At 39.5% G+C, this 16,630-nt stretch overlaps 1 long non-coding RNA gene across 1 annotated transcript in view; it reads right to left on the reverse strand.

The window, feature by feature from the left end:
• Positions 1–8,249: 8,249 nt before the first annotated feature.
• LOC109299897 overlaps positions 8,250–16,630 on the reverse strand; it is a 19,413-nt gene continuing 11,032 nt past the window's right edge. Inside the window, exons 2-3 of the long non-coding RNA XR_002098050.1 lie at positions 11,118–11,121; positions 8,250–8,260 (exon numbers count right to left, since the gene is read on the reverse strand). This is a non-coding gene — a long non-coding RNA (uncharacterized LOC109299897). The remainder of the gene's footprint in view (positions 8,261–11,117; positions 11,122–16,630) is intronic.

Below are 16,630 nucleotides of genomic sequence, written 5' to 3' on the forward strand. Positions count from 1 at the left end.
GAGGGATGTGGACAACATGGAGAGGGTCCAGAGGAGGGCCACTCACATGATCAGGGGGCAGCAGGGCAGGCCCTACGAGGAGGGGCTACAGGACCTGAACCTGTTCAGCCTCCACAAGAGAAGGCTGAGGGGGATCTAGTGGCCTGTTACAAACTGGTCGGGGGGACCAGCAGGCACTGGGGGAGTCCCTGTTTCCCCGAACACTACCAGGAGTGACTAGAAAAAATGGTCACAAGCTGGCAGAGGGTAGATTCAGACTATCAGAAGGTGCTACTTCACTGTCAGGGTGGCTAGGATCTGGAACCAACTTCCAAGCAAAGTGGTGCTGGCTCCTACCCTGGGGGTCTTTAAGAGGAGGCTAGATGAACACCTTGCTGGGGTCGTTTGACCCCAGTACTTTTTCCTGCCATGGCAGGGAGTCAGACTTGATGATCTGCTCAGGTCCCTTCCGACCCTACAAACTATTAAACTATTCCACAGTTCTAGGGTTTTCCTGTCACAAATTTTCTTAACCCTTTCAGAGTTCAGCTGAATCTCTCCTTCCAGATGATCTATCTGGAAGTGGTTCTGACAGGGTAGACTTTCAGAAACACCCATACCTCTTGCAGGATCCTGGACATGAAGATAGCACCTTGATTGGTTAATATCTCTTGTGAAAGCCCTACCCTCAAGAAGATCTTTAATAGTTCTGTGGCCACTGTTTAGGCCAAGGTATTGTAGATCACTACCACCTCCAGGTACAATAAACCACAAGTACCAGGATAAAATGGAACCCATCCTGGGTTCTAATTGCGCAATGATATTATGCAAACCTGATCAAATTGGATACCCACCAATAGCAATAGAACCATTGCTACCCAGTGTCATGGGTGTGGGGCCACGAGCTGGCATTTGGGGCATGAGGTATAGTAATTTTGAATACCCTGGTAAACCCTGGGCCACAATCTGGCAAGTACCCTTTCCTGGGTTTTCTCCAATCCCAGATAGCTTACCCAAAGAATGCCATGTGCCAGTTTCAAACATGGCTTTGATACCACCTTGGCATCTAAAGCTGGTTTCGTCAGGCTCTAGTCATTTGGCCCTATGAATCCTGATTCAAGACATCCTCTTGCAACTCAAGGTGGGGATCCTGGACAGTCAGGTGAGATCTATTGTCTTGTTTCCCCAGGACAGACAGCCATAAAGTGATGCAAAGACTAGGTCTTCTCTTTGCCTTTGTATGAAGTTATGCCCCTCTTCTAGGGAGCCCCCACATTACCCAGAGGTGAACTGCCTACAGAGCCTTTTTTTTTTAGTTCATTCAGCTTTCACTAGATCCAAACTCCTTTGTTTTGCCTCTTACCCAGCCTGTTCTCTACTGCCAAGTCTGTCTTCCTAATCCAGAAGTGCTCCCAGCATGCTGTAGCTCAAGGTCCAAAAATAATATCTCTCCTAGTAGCTCCTTGTGCTTCTCCAACAGTTTCAAGTTTTCCTGCGCAGACCAGCATACAAATTTGGTCTGAAGACTCTAATATGACCCAAGCTCACCAGATAGGAAAGGTAGCTGGCCACTGCCACAACCAGTTTGGCTATTCAGCCCTGATAGATGGTTGCATCTTTATAGTCCCACATGTAAAACTAATATAAAAATATGCCCCTGTCCATGAACTTTGTTTTAAGGATAAATCCATATGCAAAGAGAGGGGCCTATAAGTAAACTATACTAATATACTAATATATTATACTAATATACTAATATATATATTAGTAAATATATACCAACCCCCTTTTGGCTCTTCAGGACAGATATCTGTGCTTATCAGGGGGAAAAAGTGGGGTGGGGCAAGGGATTTCACATCCTGTTCAAGTTTAGCCATAATCATTTGGCATGATGTAAAATAGCTATTTATGATCTGAAGGTCAAAGAAGAGTTGGTGATGTGAAACTTGCTCCACCCATTAATTAATATACTAGAAATAAAATCTGTAGTTCCTACTGGCTGCAGGAAATTAAGCCATCAATGAACATAAGCAATCACTCACTAACCAAAAAGCACAAGATTTCTCACTCCAGTTTCCAACTCTCACACACAGTGAATGTTACTTAACTGGTCCCATGTCAGGGCAGAATTGATATCCAGTATAATATTCACCATTGTTTTAATAATCCAGATTTAAATGATTTAAACATTTCTTAAATTATAGAAATATTCCATAGTTCCACTAAAAAGCTATTCTGTGTTGCAATAGATACATACCTTGACTAGAAATGTGTTTGCTGATATTCACAAAACCTGTTAAATATCTTCCATTATTTGGAAATCGTAACAAAAGAAGCCACCAGAAACAATTCCTATTTATCTCTGGAGTTCTCAGTTCACATCCTTCAGTTGGTCATGGATGGTTTTTAGACTTTTTTAATGTTGGATAGTGACCATATACCCTATTTTTACCTATGTAACTTGCACCTTTCCCCCCCAAATCAGCTGGTGGAAACTGGGGTGCACGTTACATGTGAGAAATAGGATTCCCCCTGAATCCAGAAATTTGGTAACAGGGGAGTGGTAGCAGCAATAATTACCATTGTAAAGTTGCCATTGTTTCCCCACCATCAAATTTTCTGATCCATGATGGGGCTAACAGATGGCCTCAAACCTTTTCCAAGGCCCCAGACCCAGTGCTGAGGATCAGGCGCAGCGTTCAGTTACAGACCCACCATGCCAGATCAGGCTGTGGCCCCAAACCCATGCTGAATTGGAATAGCATGCGGGAGTCAATCCACAGGCCCTATCTAGGACAACAGGCTGGCAGTAGGCTTGGGGACAGGCTCAACTCCCAAGTTGCTGATACTCAGATATTCACCCAAAGTAAGAGCTCTTTTTATTCACGTTACCTTTTCAAAACCATGGTGCATGTTATATGCAGGGGCAGATTATATGTGCAAAAATATGGCACATTTTGTACTAAGGAAAGACTTCCATGTAGTTTAGGGCCTGCTTGTAGTTGTTATTTAGCCATGTCATACATACATAATTATCTTTAATATTTTCCACTCTCTAAATCGTTATTCTGCTATTCACAATGATAAGAAGTGTAGCACATCATCAGGGATCCTGATTTTATCTGTTTAAAAATCAAGATTTCTCCAATAAAATTTCTAATTTTCTGATTAAAAAAACCCAAGGCTGTGTGTGGCATGGCTGGAGCAGAGCCCATGGGGGAACAGATGCAAGCTGTCCACGGGGGGCTTGGGACTTGGGGCTTCCTGCCCTGCTGCCCTCCCCGTGAGGCCTCCATAGACCAGCAGGCAGGACCCAGTACGGCAGTGCAGAGCATGGCAGGGAGGCTCATTGCCACCACCAGGAGCCCCAGGCCACCATGGCATGGTGCCCCCTGCTGACCCAGCAGCAGTGGGCACAGTGGTGTGGGGTTATGTCACCTGCTGCTGCTGGGTGGTCAGTGCATGCCTCATTCAAGTAGCCTGTGGCTCCCAGCAGCAGTACTGAGCCTTCCCACCCTGCCCTGCCCTGCCCTGCCTTGTCCTGCCACACCAGGTCCTTCTTGCTGGGCCGTGGAGACTGCAGAGAGAGGGCAGCAGGGTGGTGAACCCCAAGCCATGGCAGCCAGCCCACAGCTGCCCCCACCCCATGCAAAATTATTTGGGGGGCATGCTCCCCATGTCTCCCCTAGGGTTCTGTATAGTGGCGGGAAGCCAGCCACCCCTGATATCCCCCAGACAAGCCACACATCACTCCATTGCACTCCCCACCCAAACCCTGTGGCTGTGCATCCTGGGCTCCAAGCCCCACACACCACCCCAGATGGATAGCAGTCCCAACCCTAGACCTGCCCAACTCCTTCCCTCCCTAACTCTGGGGGTATCAACCCCTCTTCCCCCCAACTTACCTGAAGGAAACTGCTGGAGCTGCTCTCATGCTGCCTAGCTGGTATGTGCATGTGTGTGTGGACACATACATGCGGTTCCTTCTACCTGGTCCCTACTCCTCCCCCAGCCCCTTTCAGGCTGCAACTCTGCCAGGCTGAAAGAAAAAAAAACCTTTTTTCCTGCATTTTTCTCCTTAAAAAAAAGAGAAAATCCAGTCTTTTCTACTTAAAATGAGAAAATCCTGCTTTTACCATTTTTTTCCATGGGAAGCAGAAAACCCAAATCCCTCCACATCATCAGCTGATCATCCTTGTGAATAGTAATGAGGTACCTTTAATGCCAAAAAAGGACATTGGTATTTTGTTACACCAGATTGGAATTTCATGACTAATATGTTGTCCTTAGTAGCTCCTATGGCACTTAATGTCACTATTGCTTTCTGGAGTTTTAGCACTAATGCATATTTCCATTACTGATTACTTTTTTTCTCCTAAAAATCTTACAGTTTGATTTCTTTACAGCTCATTTTATTGTTGTCAGCTAATATTGCTCATTTATTTTATGTCTTCTGGTATTTACAACATCTTCCAATTTAGAATAATCTGTTAATTAAATTAATTAATGTTCTGTTTATCTCTCTCTTCCAGGTCATTAATGAAGATGTTAAATCAGAATAAAGCTAACACCTGTCCATGTAATACCATCCAACTCAACATATTAACATTTACCAATGTTTATAGTCCTTCATCCAATGTTCAACCTATAACTCTAGCTATTTTTCAAATGAAATCTCATTAGATATCATCAAAAATCAGTACCAAAGCAAATTAATTTACTGTGTTCCATTCAGGCACTAAATTTGTAATTTTGATTAAGTTCATCTGGCACAATTTCTCCACAATTAGGCTTATAGTTTTAGTGTCCTCTAAATGCATACTGTATTTTTTATTGTTATAATTCATTCAGTTAAAAAAATCTATATTTATGAAGGAATTTAAGTTTACAAGACCTTCATTGTCAAGGATGCTTTTCATTATTCTACTCATTCTTTTTAAATAAAAAAAGAATGTAATTTTGCTTGTGTCCCATCCTGTGGAGCTGCTTCAGTTCCATGTAAGATTTCAGAAGTAATTGCTAGTTGTATAGTGAATGCATTATCTAACTCCCTTAGCACCCTGAATTTTAGTTTATGTTTCCCTTGTAATGAGTATATATTCAGTGCATGAAGGTATCTATGCCTACAGTAACTTCATCAGGGTTAGACATGATGCCCAGCTGCCAGTGAGATCAGAATAGATGATATCTGAAATGGACCAAAGGACCAGATCCCAGTAGATTTTCCCTACACAACAGAACCCAAAGTAAGTAAGTAAGGAGTTTTGTGCCCTCAATTAATACATAGTATATGTGGTTACAATGAAACTGTGAGTTACCCTGTAAGCATGAGGTGGTTTTGGCCATTCACTAAACCACGTAAGTGGAATAACTTGTTTTGGGTTTTTTTTTTTAATTTCTGTTCAGGCTGAATAGTTCTGTCTCTGCAGAGTTCTAACTGGTGGAATCTGAAAAATAAGAAAAGATGAACAAATGCAAGATGGAAAGAACTGTCAGATATGTTTCACCCATGGGGGGAGGGATGTGTCTGATAGGATCCCATCCCCTCCAATCCCTGTTCCTGTCCTGCTCACTTGTCTGCCATGCCTTTATGTTAAAGAAAAATAAACAAGCATGGGGAGGTCAGTAGTCAGTTTGGTCCATACGGGCAAGTAGGTTTGGAGGGGATCTCTTTCACAGGGTTCTACCTCCCCTACACTCTGTCCTCACTACATCTGGCTGGACAGGTGTCTACTTCCTTCATTCAGAGATCCATACTCTTTGAGTCCAGTGTTTTCAGACTTGCACACTGCACAGGCAGCAATGTCTCACACAGTTTATTACCCCACGGATATATTTCTCCCTCAGAGGGGTTATCCATCCTGAGTCAATCTGTATGTCCCTCACTCCCCTCTGGGGGGAAATTCTCAATCATCCATTAGTCCTTGTTCAACTCACTCCATCGCTGGAAGAATCCCCGGTCACACATCAGTCCCTACATAACTCACTCCACACTTGGAGGAATTATTTATCATCAATCAGTCCTTGTCTACTTCATTCTGAGAAGTAGGTGCATTTTCAATCAACCATGGTTCAATGGTCTGTAGAGACCAGGCTTTTTCTACCATCAACCACTCTTAGTTGCAGTCAATCCAACCTGCAGGCTCTCTTTACTCAATTGACTCCATTTTTATTTCCTTCCCATTCCACTTCCTCAGCAAGTAATCTGATCCTAACTTCAGGCAATCACCCCATTTTAGCAGGTTTCCCAATCAGCCCTGACTTCCCTGATACCAGCTTCGGCTCCTTATTCAGCCTTCCATAGCTAGCCCATCATCAGAACTCACAGTGCAGACTTTCCACCCAGCTTCTCTGACATCCAGTCCTGACCTAGGCTCCCTGTGTTCCTGGCTCTGCCTCATGCCTTCTCACGAGCTGTGCTGCAGCCTATGTCTGATTGCATGTTTCCCCCTGAATGGATGAAGGGACTGTGGATGGTTTGTTTTTTGCTACCTGACTTCCAGGATCCTGAGCCAATCAGCAACAGTTCCTGGAGTGTGCTGAAGCATGTGCCAAGGAGTTGTCTCCCTTCCCTAGCAGATTCCATGCTGCCACTCTCAGCTCAGATGTCTGTCTGATTCAGCATCCAAGTAAGTTTGTTTCCCCCAGTGTTGGCATCTTCCCCTTTGGAACAGAGGCTAAGACAGTCCCCTATTATACTCCAATCCTATTAGACCTGTAAATGTATGAGTGTCCTTTACATCCAAATGCCTTATATTTTATTTTCTGCTAACTAAAGCAAGCTACTGTGATGTATCATTGAAGTACTTCTATTCCATTCAATTCCAAATTAAAATATGTTTGTGCTATGAAAAATATCTTCATACCACTAGCATAATAAAGGTCAGGTGCACATAAATATTGAGAAGAAACTACACATTATTTTCTTGTGTGCAGTCACATAATGTTGATCAGTGTGAAAAACTCAATACTCCTGTGTGTGTTGTCCCATGACACCAGTAGTACATCTTACAACCAATACAGAATGGCCCAGTACATACAATTTATCAGCCTCTCTCTTGTAGAAAATACAAATTTCCATGTTTCCTAGTCTAAATTCTTTGCACACTGTGTCCAGCTCCTTTTGTCATGACTGGCATGACATTTGACATGACTCAAGCAAGACAGTAATAGAATCCTATTAATTTATCATAATAATTCTTATCCTTCAGCAAATCGTACCAATCTTTCTGAGTATCATGGAAATAGGAAAGCTACATTTTCCCCACAGTATAACCACAGTATAGTTATTCTTCAGATCAATGCATGGAATAGATGAGAGCTTTGGACTTTAAGGTGGTTATGCAAGCACAATCCTCTTCAGCAGGAATTCAAGAATCTGAGTATTTTTTAACTCTCGGTTGGCTCTGTGGTTTTACAATCCCTTTTCTCCATATGTGGATATTGTAAACGTGCATATTGAAAACTTTTTTTACCTCCTTGCCATTATTCTCAGCAGTTTCTCATTGTTCTCTGCTTGTTTCTTCAAATCCTCTAACTGCTGTATATTTAGCTGTTTTAAGATTCTCTTTAAAAGAATGAATTCAATGGGAAAGGGTGAAGCCATTCACTGAACTCTGGATGTGGCTTAATGATGTCACTTCCTCATTTTTTTATATTTTTATTTGGCATTAAATATTTTGAGATACTCCTAAAATGAACCTTTGTCTGAGGACTAACAAAGTGTAATGCTTTGGATTGTGGCATTCAGTAGACCAGACTAGATGATATGACGGTCTCTTCTACCTTGTCTAGATTTTATAGCTGCATTTCCCCTGTGATCTCTTTCACATATCATCAATGCAACTCTTTTTACTTATCAAAGAAAAACTTTGTATATTTATCAGAGCTGTTGAAACTTTCCCAGCAGAACACCATTTGATTAAAAATGTGGATTTGACAAAACTAAAATATTCTGCAGGGATGTAGTGGTTCCTTTAAAGCTTTTGGATTTACTCCCGTTTTGTTCCTTTTTAGCCAACAAGCTGGGGAGTAGGCTTTTAGGATTCCTACTCTTCCAAGCCCCCCAGTTGCCTACATGGACGTATCCCAAAGAGCCAGGCTCTCTAAGATCCCTCACTCTTGGGCAGTGGGACTGCCTAAAGAGAAAACTGATAAAATCAATTTCATTTTTCCTAAAATTTATTTTTAAAACAATTTTTCTGCCTATGAATCTTCTTTTAAAGATTTTGATCTTTTGTCCTGATTTTATTCTGTTTTGTTCTTCTTTTATGAAACTTCACTGAAAGAAAATTGCCTTTTCCATTCTCTGCTAATTAAAATTGATAAGAAAAATAGCATTGATTTGAATTAAAATAAGGGTTAAATTAAGAGATATGAACTGACTAATGTTAGCTATGGGTTTCATCTGCTTGCATCTGGTCAGAATGAAAATATCCTAGTGTACCTGACCAAGTTTATTAGGTAGGCTGATTTGAAGTCCATTTAATTTATGTTAGGCACAGATGTTCATGGAGGTTAGGGGAAAGTTAGATGCTCTTAAAAATGGCCACCTTAGTTCTCCCAGGTGCAGATCTTATGCTAGTTAGATGGTTCTAAGCATGAACTGTATGGAAGTTCAGGACAGTTAGTTCAGTATAAAGATGGCTGACCCAATTCAAGTTAGACTGCCTTGGAAATAACTACTTCCAAGGCAGTATAACTTAGATTGTGCTGGCCATGCTTAGACTAATCTAGCTGTCCTGAACTTCTGTACAGTTCCCAACACAGCCCTAGGGCTGAGAAAGCCCAGCCACTGGCCATATGCCTATGGCTGCATTTTCCCTACCCCTCTCCCTATCACACGGCTATTTTTAGCCTCCCAGCCCCTCCCCCCCCAGACAGAGAGCAACCTCTGAGCCAGCCAGATCCCCCACTAAGTCTGCCAAACTTCCCATCCCACAAGCTGCTCACAGCACTAGTTTTATATGTATTCACCAATGCTGGGCACCAAGCAAGTAATTCAAGGTGGAGGGTGGGGAAGAAGGGATGTAGGGGGTTTTGGTTTGGGGTTGGGGGATTTAGGAGGGGCTGAAAACAGTCCCTGGTCCTGGGGGATGGGGAAGACAACCTGTAATCCCTTCCCCACCCCCCCACAAACTCTCTGATCCCACCAAACCCTTCCAGACCCCAACAGACCCCCTGTGGACCTTGCCGGCCTCCCCCTAAGCTCCTTGAATATCTGTATGTAGCCTCAGATGGAGCTATTATTGTCCAACTGTTTCTTACCTGGTGCACCAGGTTATGCTTAAGAAGTAGCAGTATAACCAAAATGAAGTTAGAGTGCCCTGTTAGGTTACTAGTGCTAGTATTTATTTATTACTAGCTAAGGGCATGTCACATCATGATGTATAAATGATCAACCATGGGATACTTGTTTTAGACTGTTCAGTGTCTAAGCTGCTATTAAATGTTTTTGTTGTCATATCTTTCTACCTCTTCAGTCTGAACTGTTAAGCTTGAGTCACTAATTGTGACAAAAATAAATAGTTTCTCCTAAACATGAGAAATGGAATAGAAACCCATGAGTAGTGACATTGGTATACAACCTCTGGCTTTTGCAGGGAAACTCCTACTTGAGCAAATTTCACAAAGGAAACAAACTACCTTCCTAGTAAGAAATACTGTATATCCATTTGGTCCCCAGTAGTCTGAAAATGCTTTTGTTAGTCAGAGATAATAACCATTTGATTAGTTTATGGAACATCTGGACCAGTCTAGGGAGAATAGAAGTTTAAGAAAAATCCAAACTAACAAGAATTTTATTATAACCATGTAGTTGAATATACTATTCATTTTTCAACACTTGGTAAACTATCAAGTTACTGTGAGTTTCAGAGCTTTCCTTTAGAACTGTAATCTGTTTGAGCAGTTTTCCATTTCCTGGTAAAAATGTCCCCTAACAAGTTTATAGTTTAATTAAATAAAATGTCTATAACTTTTTTCAGATGGGATCTCAAAATGCCATACATACACAAAGGCTCACAGCAAAACTGAGTAGCAAATACTATCTCACTTTATACTCTGAAAGGGAGACACAAAGTTATAGCCAATATTCCAAATTTAGATTTTTCTAAATTGTAATGTTTCCTATTGCGTAATCTTTATTTAAATCAAATGTTGTTACTATCTGATTATTTGAAAAAAAAATGAAGAATCAAAAAGTCTGAATCAACTTATCCTTCCAAAAATAGAAAAACAATATATGGCTTATTCACATCAATAGGAGCTTGATGAGAGCACAGAAACTTTCATTACTAATCAGAGATCTGTACTTAAGTCATACTTGTTTTATATTAGTGATGAAGGGGACAGGGAATATATAAAAGTACTCTGCAAAGCTCCTTGATAAAGTGAACCTTGTGGAAATATCAAGGTGCATAGTAGACAAAATGATACTTTCACATTTGTTTCAGGACACTGCATTCTTCATTTTTATCTAAATTCAATAAAACGTTGATTTTATTTTTAAATGACCCACTGATAACCATTATAAGAAACTTAATCTAGATTTAATTTTATTTTTTCTCTCTGACATTTAAACATGCAAAATAAACTCTTGTCCATTCCTGGAAAAAAAATATGTAGGTTTGGTTACAGTTTTTCATCAACTAAGTATAATTTAGAACTGCAAGTTATTCTTGCAAGTTAATAGCCAAGTTCCATAAACAATGTGTAGGAAGTTCCATTAATAGAGAAGCTGAAAGATTATGATGCTAAATCATAAATATCTATACTTTAAGAATATAGAGCATAAGAAACTGGGATTAATACCTAGGCACTATCTTTCCCATAGTACATTTCAGATATACTTACAGGATGCATAACCCATTTCACTCTAAATCTAATTTTTGGGGTTTTATATTTTCCATCAGACCTCATATACATTAATGCTTGGTAGGTGAGTGCACTGTAATTGCTAAAATACTAATTGTCATTTAATGGGTAACTAATTGATTTTGTGTTAGGTTGATATACATACCATCACCCAGGCTAATGAACACCTAACGCAAAAGTTTTCTAAACAGAGTAATAGTACACATTGATATATTAATATAATTATGCATGTATTGCTTTTCTAATTTTACCTTAATTGCAACAGGACTAAGTGCCCAGTTGTCCTAGAGAAAAACCTGTTGGATCGACAGAATTTTAACAACTAATCCTAATATCTTAAATGATTATTAAAACCTCTGTCCACAAATTTCTAACATATGCATGATCCCTACTACCTGCATATGTGAATTTATAGGATTAGGGCCTTAATTTGGTTAAAGTAATTGAAGGACATTTTAACTGAATGGAGCAAAGTACGTCTGTTGTGCTGTAGTATTGTAGGAGAAGAAATGAAGAGTCACCATTTTGGTGCTTTGACAAACCTGGGGTGCATCTCTTCTTTAGGGGTGTCCTTCAGCCCCGGAGTTCTCTCCACTGTCTGTTGCTTGACAACTGAGAACAATATAAGATTTGCCAATAGAAGATAGGGTAGATTTGCCAACTTCTTAATTCAGTGTACTTGAGCTCAATCTGTTTCATTGACGCCCTACCAGCTCAAGAAGCAGAGGACTTTTTGCCGACTCAAAGGATCATACTTTTGCCTGACTTGTGTAAGAGATTATAGGTCCTTTTCCCCATCGGAGTGGCCATCCTGTATAGCCAACTGCTCTGAAATAACATTTACCTGAGAGTATCAGTAAGGTATAAGAAATGACAAAAAGTATAATTCATAAACAAGAGAAATCATAAAACAGTAACAATATATGTAGAGAGATATGAAAACAAACAACAAGCGATAAAAACTAGGTATGATCTCACCCTGTACCTTCCACTAGAATGAAGATGTTGGCTTTACCCAGGCAGCATTTTCTTTCACTATCTTGCTACCTTGGACTACAGAGCATCCATTAGGTGGGGACTAAATCAAGCAATGCCTTAAATCCCTTCATATGATCCATGCATCTACAGTGTTCTATTCAATTCTCAGAGGGCATATGTATACCATACTGATAACTCCCTCCCCTAAAGAGCATCTGTTTGACTGATCAGATGTTAACCTTGATCCAGTTACAGCTAGGAAATATTTACATCCTTTCAGATATATAGATAATTAATCCAATATCTTTAACTATCATTTAACTCAGATACAAGACAGAATGGAGAAAAAGGTCTTTCCCTGAAAATAATGGTAAGTACAGTATTTTCCCAGGGAAAACATGGGCAGTCATGGGAGAGCAAAACATTGTGGCTACTTTGTTGACTGCCCCGCCTCCTCCCCCCAACTGCAGCACACCACAGGTGCTGCTAATTGAGCAAAACTTCATCATCACTCCTCTCTTCTTGAGCTGAGCTTGGCGGACAGCCAGCAACACCTTCCTTTTCAGCTGAGCTCCTCATGCAAATCAGCATAACTTGCAGAGTCAACTGAGAGCCCCCTTGGCTGATTCAGCAGGAGCCTCTGCCCCAGGACCTTGGGCTCTGCTCTGCTTTAGAAATTCACTGGAGCTGAGACACTAGCAGCTTCTGCAGCTCAAGCCTCTGTCAGGTAAGACAGAAACCCCTCCTATTGTCCACAGCCAAAAGCTAGGGAGCCCTGTATGTTCACTTTGCGGCTTTCTGTGTGCTAAGTGCAGCCTTACTTTCTCTTCCCTCTCAGCAGAGGTTTGGTCTGCAGAGGCTGTTATTACTATATTTTCTTGCTTAAAACACTCACCCCAATTTCCAGCAGCTGATGTTTTGAGGAAAAAAGTACCTGTTACATGTAATAAAATATAACACTTCAGATTCCATATTTCAGCCACTTCTGGAGCATTTCAAAGGGTTTGTACAGCTGGCCCTTTGAAACGTTTCAATAACGTTTCAATAACGTTATTTCCACAGCATCTAGCATGAACCTACCCCAAAAGTAGAACTGTTCTGAGGTTCTCATGGAATGGTATGCATAAATATTTTCCTGAATTAGAGGTACAAATACCCCATGTTCTTACATAGGTACATAGATAGGCCTGACCTGGGTCCCCTTTGAAGACCCACACTCCAAGACTGAACTTCCCTTGAATATCTGCAGAGCTTAGCTGAAGTAAGGGCAGCTTCTGTCTACCCACAACATAACACAGCATCTCCTTTATAGCACTTCAGAAAGATGTAATACCTTTTCCTCCACAGTTCATTCTGTCCTTCACAGTGCAGCTCCAGCTTCTAGACACCATAATTGAGCTTTATGTTTGGAGGTGAATCTCATTTCCTGCTATGTCAGCACCAATGTATTATTGGTGTAAAATCTACATGTACTCAGTACAATGAGTGTGTGTTTAATTAGATCCACAATTTAACATTCTTGACAAAACATACAGTTTTAAAGTATTTTTGCAGGACATTGGCTTTCACTATTTAAATTCAGTATTCCACAGTATATCATGGAGGTTCAATTACCTTTATAAAATGTAGTTACGTGTTCTTCAACAGCAGCATTAGATTTTTACCCGCCTGAAATCATTTCCTTATAAAGATGTCATATATTTCATTTTAAATTATGGTCCCTTGTAAAAAAATGAAAGAGGATTTTCATTTTTCCAATTTTTGACCTTATTAAAATCAGAATTTCCCTCACATAAAATCTACTTCTACAGTTGATTTTTTAAACCAAAAATCTGTAAGACCACAAAAAGGGTATTTTAATTACCATCAACTCACAAAATCTCCCCCCACTTAAAGAATAATGGATTTTCCATATGTGCAAATCAACTGAAGGTTTTATTAATTAAACATTCTCCAGTAGATGGCAGCATTTTGCAGTGATTGAAAGTATTCAATAGTGCCAGCAGACACTATTATAGTTGAAGGCTTTTTATGTATTTCCCTTGCAAGTCCTGTTTTATAAAGGAGTTTATGACTTTGCTGTTTCAAATTAGGGACAGGCTGAAACTTGACACACGTGTTCTTTCTCTCTCTCATCCTCCCCACAAGACTGCAATCAAATGACTTGAAATCTTAACTTAAAAGCACTTAATGAAACATGAAATACTGAATGCTTCAGATGATCTCTTTGACAACATCTAAAGCCAAGATTTATTTGATTTTGAATGTAAGTGGGCTAGTGGTGTTTAGTAATTATTCAAACACATTTCTAATGAGGCTGAAATTTAGATATGACATTATTTTAAGTACTTAGATAGGATCTACAGGGCTTTTTTATTTGGGGGGCTTGGGGGTTGTTTTTTACTATTCATTGGGTTTTAGTTTTTGGGGGGAGGCTTTTTCTGTCTTCATTGTTTGCAATGTATGCATACAAGAGGTAACATAGGAGTCCACATTACTTAAAACTGAAACAAAATATATCTCACATTTATTGGGATCAATCAACAATAATTTAAAGACAATAATTGGTAGGAAAATCCCAATTCACCCAAACCCCTTCTTTGGGAAGAGCTGGTTATAGAGTCTACAGTTTTCACCTTGATCTAAAATTACCTTAATTCAGGTATCTAAGACTATACAGGGAGACAGTACAAGGATGGTTTTTTGCTAAATGTGGTCATCTGGCTGCTCATTAGATTGAATTACCCTACACATATTGCACTGTCTTCATTGGTTCCACTCTGCATATGGGTTGGTTCAAGATCTTTGGTCTTACTTTTAGGACCACTAGTGTATTATGACCTTCTATGAAGACAGTTGATACTATGTGTAAAAACACCCTCCACATACCAACTTTATATCTCATTTAAGAAGTATCTCTTCTAACCAAGGAAGAGAAAATGTTAACTTCTTGCAGTCCACAAAATGCCTTATTAAACATATTTAATTTACCTGTAAAACAGGTAAACCTGAAAAACATGGTCCTAGTAGGTTGCTACATAGAACCCAAAGCTAGATAGATCGCCCTGAAAGTAAAAAAGTCTGTATTTAGCAGTGCGTCACCACATGCATGGATATTGTGAATATGTACAAAGAATTTTCACATATGTACATGTATTTTTGATATTTGAAAGAGCATGCAATAACTCAATTATTCCACTATGTGTCAGTTTTTGCATATCACTTAAATACACCTCCAGGTTCTGGAAGGGACTGGTATTGAAAAATTATGAAGGGTTTGGTTTGTAGACCATATGAAGCCTCAGAAATCTCCAAAATATTATAGGATATTCTCTTTTCTGAAATGTCCCAAGCAGATGGGATTCCAACAAGTCTTTCAGGAGACTACTCAATAATCCATTATCTTGGTGTAAGGAAGGTTTCTTCATGGCTTAAATTGTTCTTCCTTATTTCTACCTATTATTTCCACCCATTTCCTAATACTTCCTCTCCCCCTTTAAAATATTTGTAGACTTTTATAATGTTACATTTTAATCCTTACTTAGGAAAATCATATATTATTGTAATGAACATATATACTGTTTTATGTGCTAAACACATTATAAATGCAAGTACATTGATACATATTTTTACTTAACTTTCTGGACAGATTGATCTTTTTAGCTTCAGACCATTATTATTGCACTTCTGTGAATATCCACCTGTTTGTCAGACTTCCCTTGCATACTAAGTATTTTCTAGCACTGAACAACCATGCCAGATGTGGTTGCAGAACTACAGAAGAAACAAACTTCTCTTTGGCATGATTCTTTTGTGTGTGCAGCATTTATGCAACTCAAATCTCTAAGTAAATTCAATTTTACTATAATTAAGGCTGGTCTCAAAGTAGTCCTGGTTCATCCAGTGCTACAAAGTACCAGGAATCTCAGGAGAATCTGTTTTAATGAGATTTCCAGTGTAATCTGGCAGACCCAGGAGGTTCAAATAGGCATTTGAATTTTTGAACGTTTACTCCTACAAACCTTTTGAGGTTTAGTCATCATTAAAACAGAAACTTAAAAGACAATACTGTATTAAACATGCTTTATTGCATTATTTTAACCTACCAAGTCTGGTTTGGGGCAAGCTTTTTTCTTGTGTTGGAGAGATTTGTTTTTCCCCAGGAAGTTCTCATAGAAGAACTGCTAAAAGACTTTGCAGGAGTTGAGAGTGAAATAAACTTGCTCCCAAGTGTGAAAACAAGGGAATTTTTACAGGTTTTATGATGATCAAATGGTAAGGAGAATAAGGAGGTAAGAATTCAAGAAAAATTAAGTTTCAGTTAGAGTAGAGCATGTTTTTCACTGTTCCCTTATGCAACTCTCTCATTCTCTACACTGATTTCCATAGAGTTTATCCATATTGTATACTACTCCCTTTGCTGAGACACAAAATTTTGTTGATTTTTCTTTATGGGGAGCTGAGGAAGGTGAGCTGTGTAATTTCCCATAACTGGAATGCATGTTAGCTAAAGATGACATTTGGTATCTTTGATCAAGAAGCAAACTAACCCTAGTGATAATGCATAATCTGTCCACGTAATGTTTACACTTCTAAAGAAGTGAATACATGGTTACTAAATAAAGTACCATATTGTAGAATAAATTCTCATTTGGAAGCAGCATTTAATTCCCCTGCCAAATCAAATGAAGTTCCCAATATATGTGTTAGAAAATAACTTGATGCTACTTGTTTTTTAGATTAACTAAACAGAATCTACCTTACTGAACACATTATAAAGCTTGCAATCTCCTTTCCC

The sequence above is a fragment of the Gavialis gangeticus genome, unplaced genomic scaffold (genome assembly GCF_001723915.1).
Source record: "Gavialis gangeticus isolate Ggan-Ray unplaced genomic scaffold, GavGan_comp1, whole genome shotgun sequence".
Lineage (NCBI taxonomy): Eukaryota > Metazoa > Chordata > Crocodylia > Gavialidae > Gavialis > Gavialis gangeticus.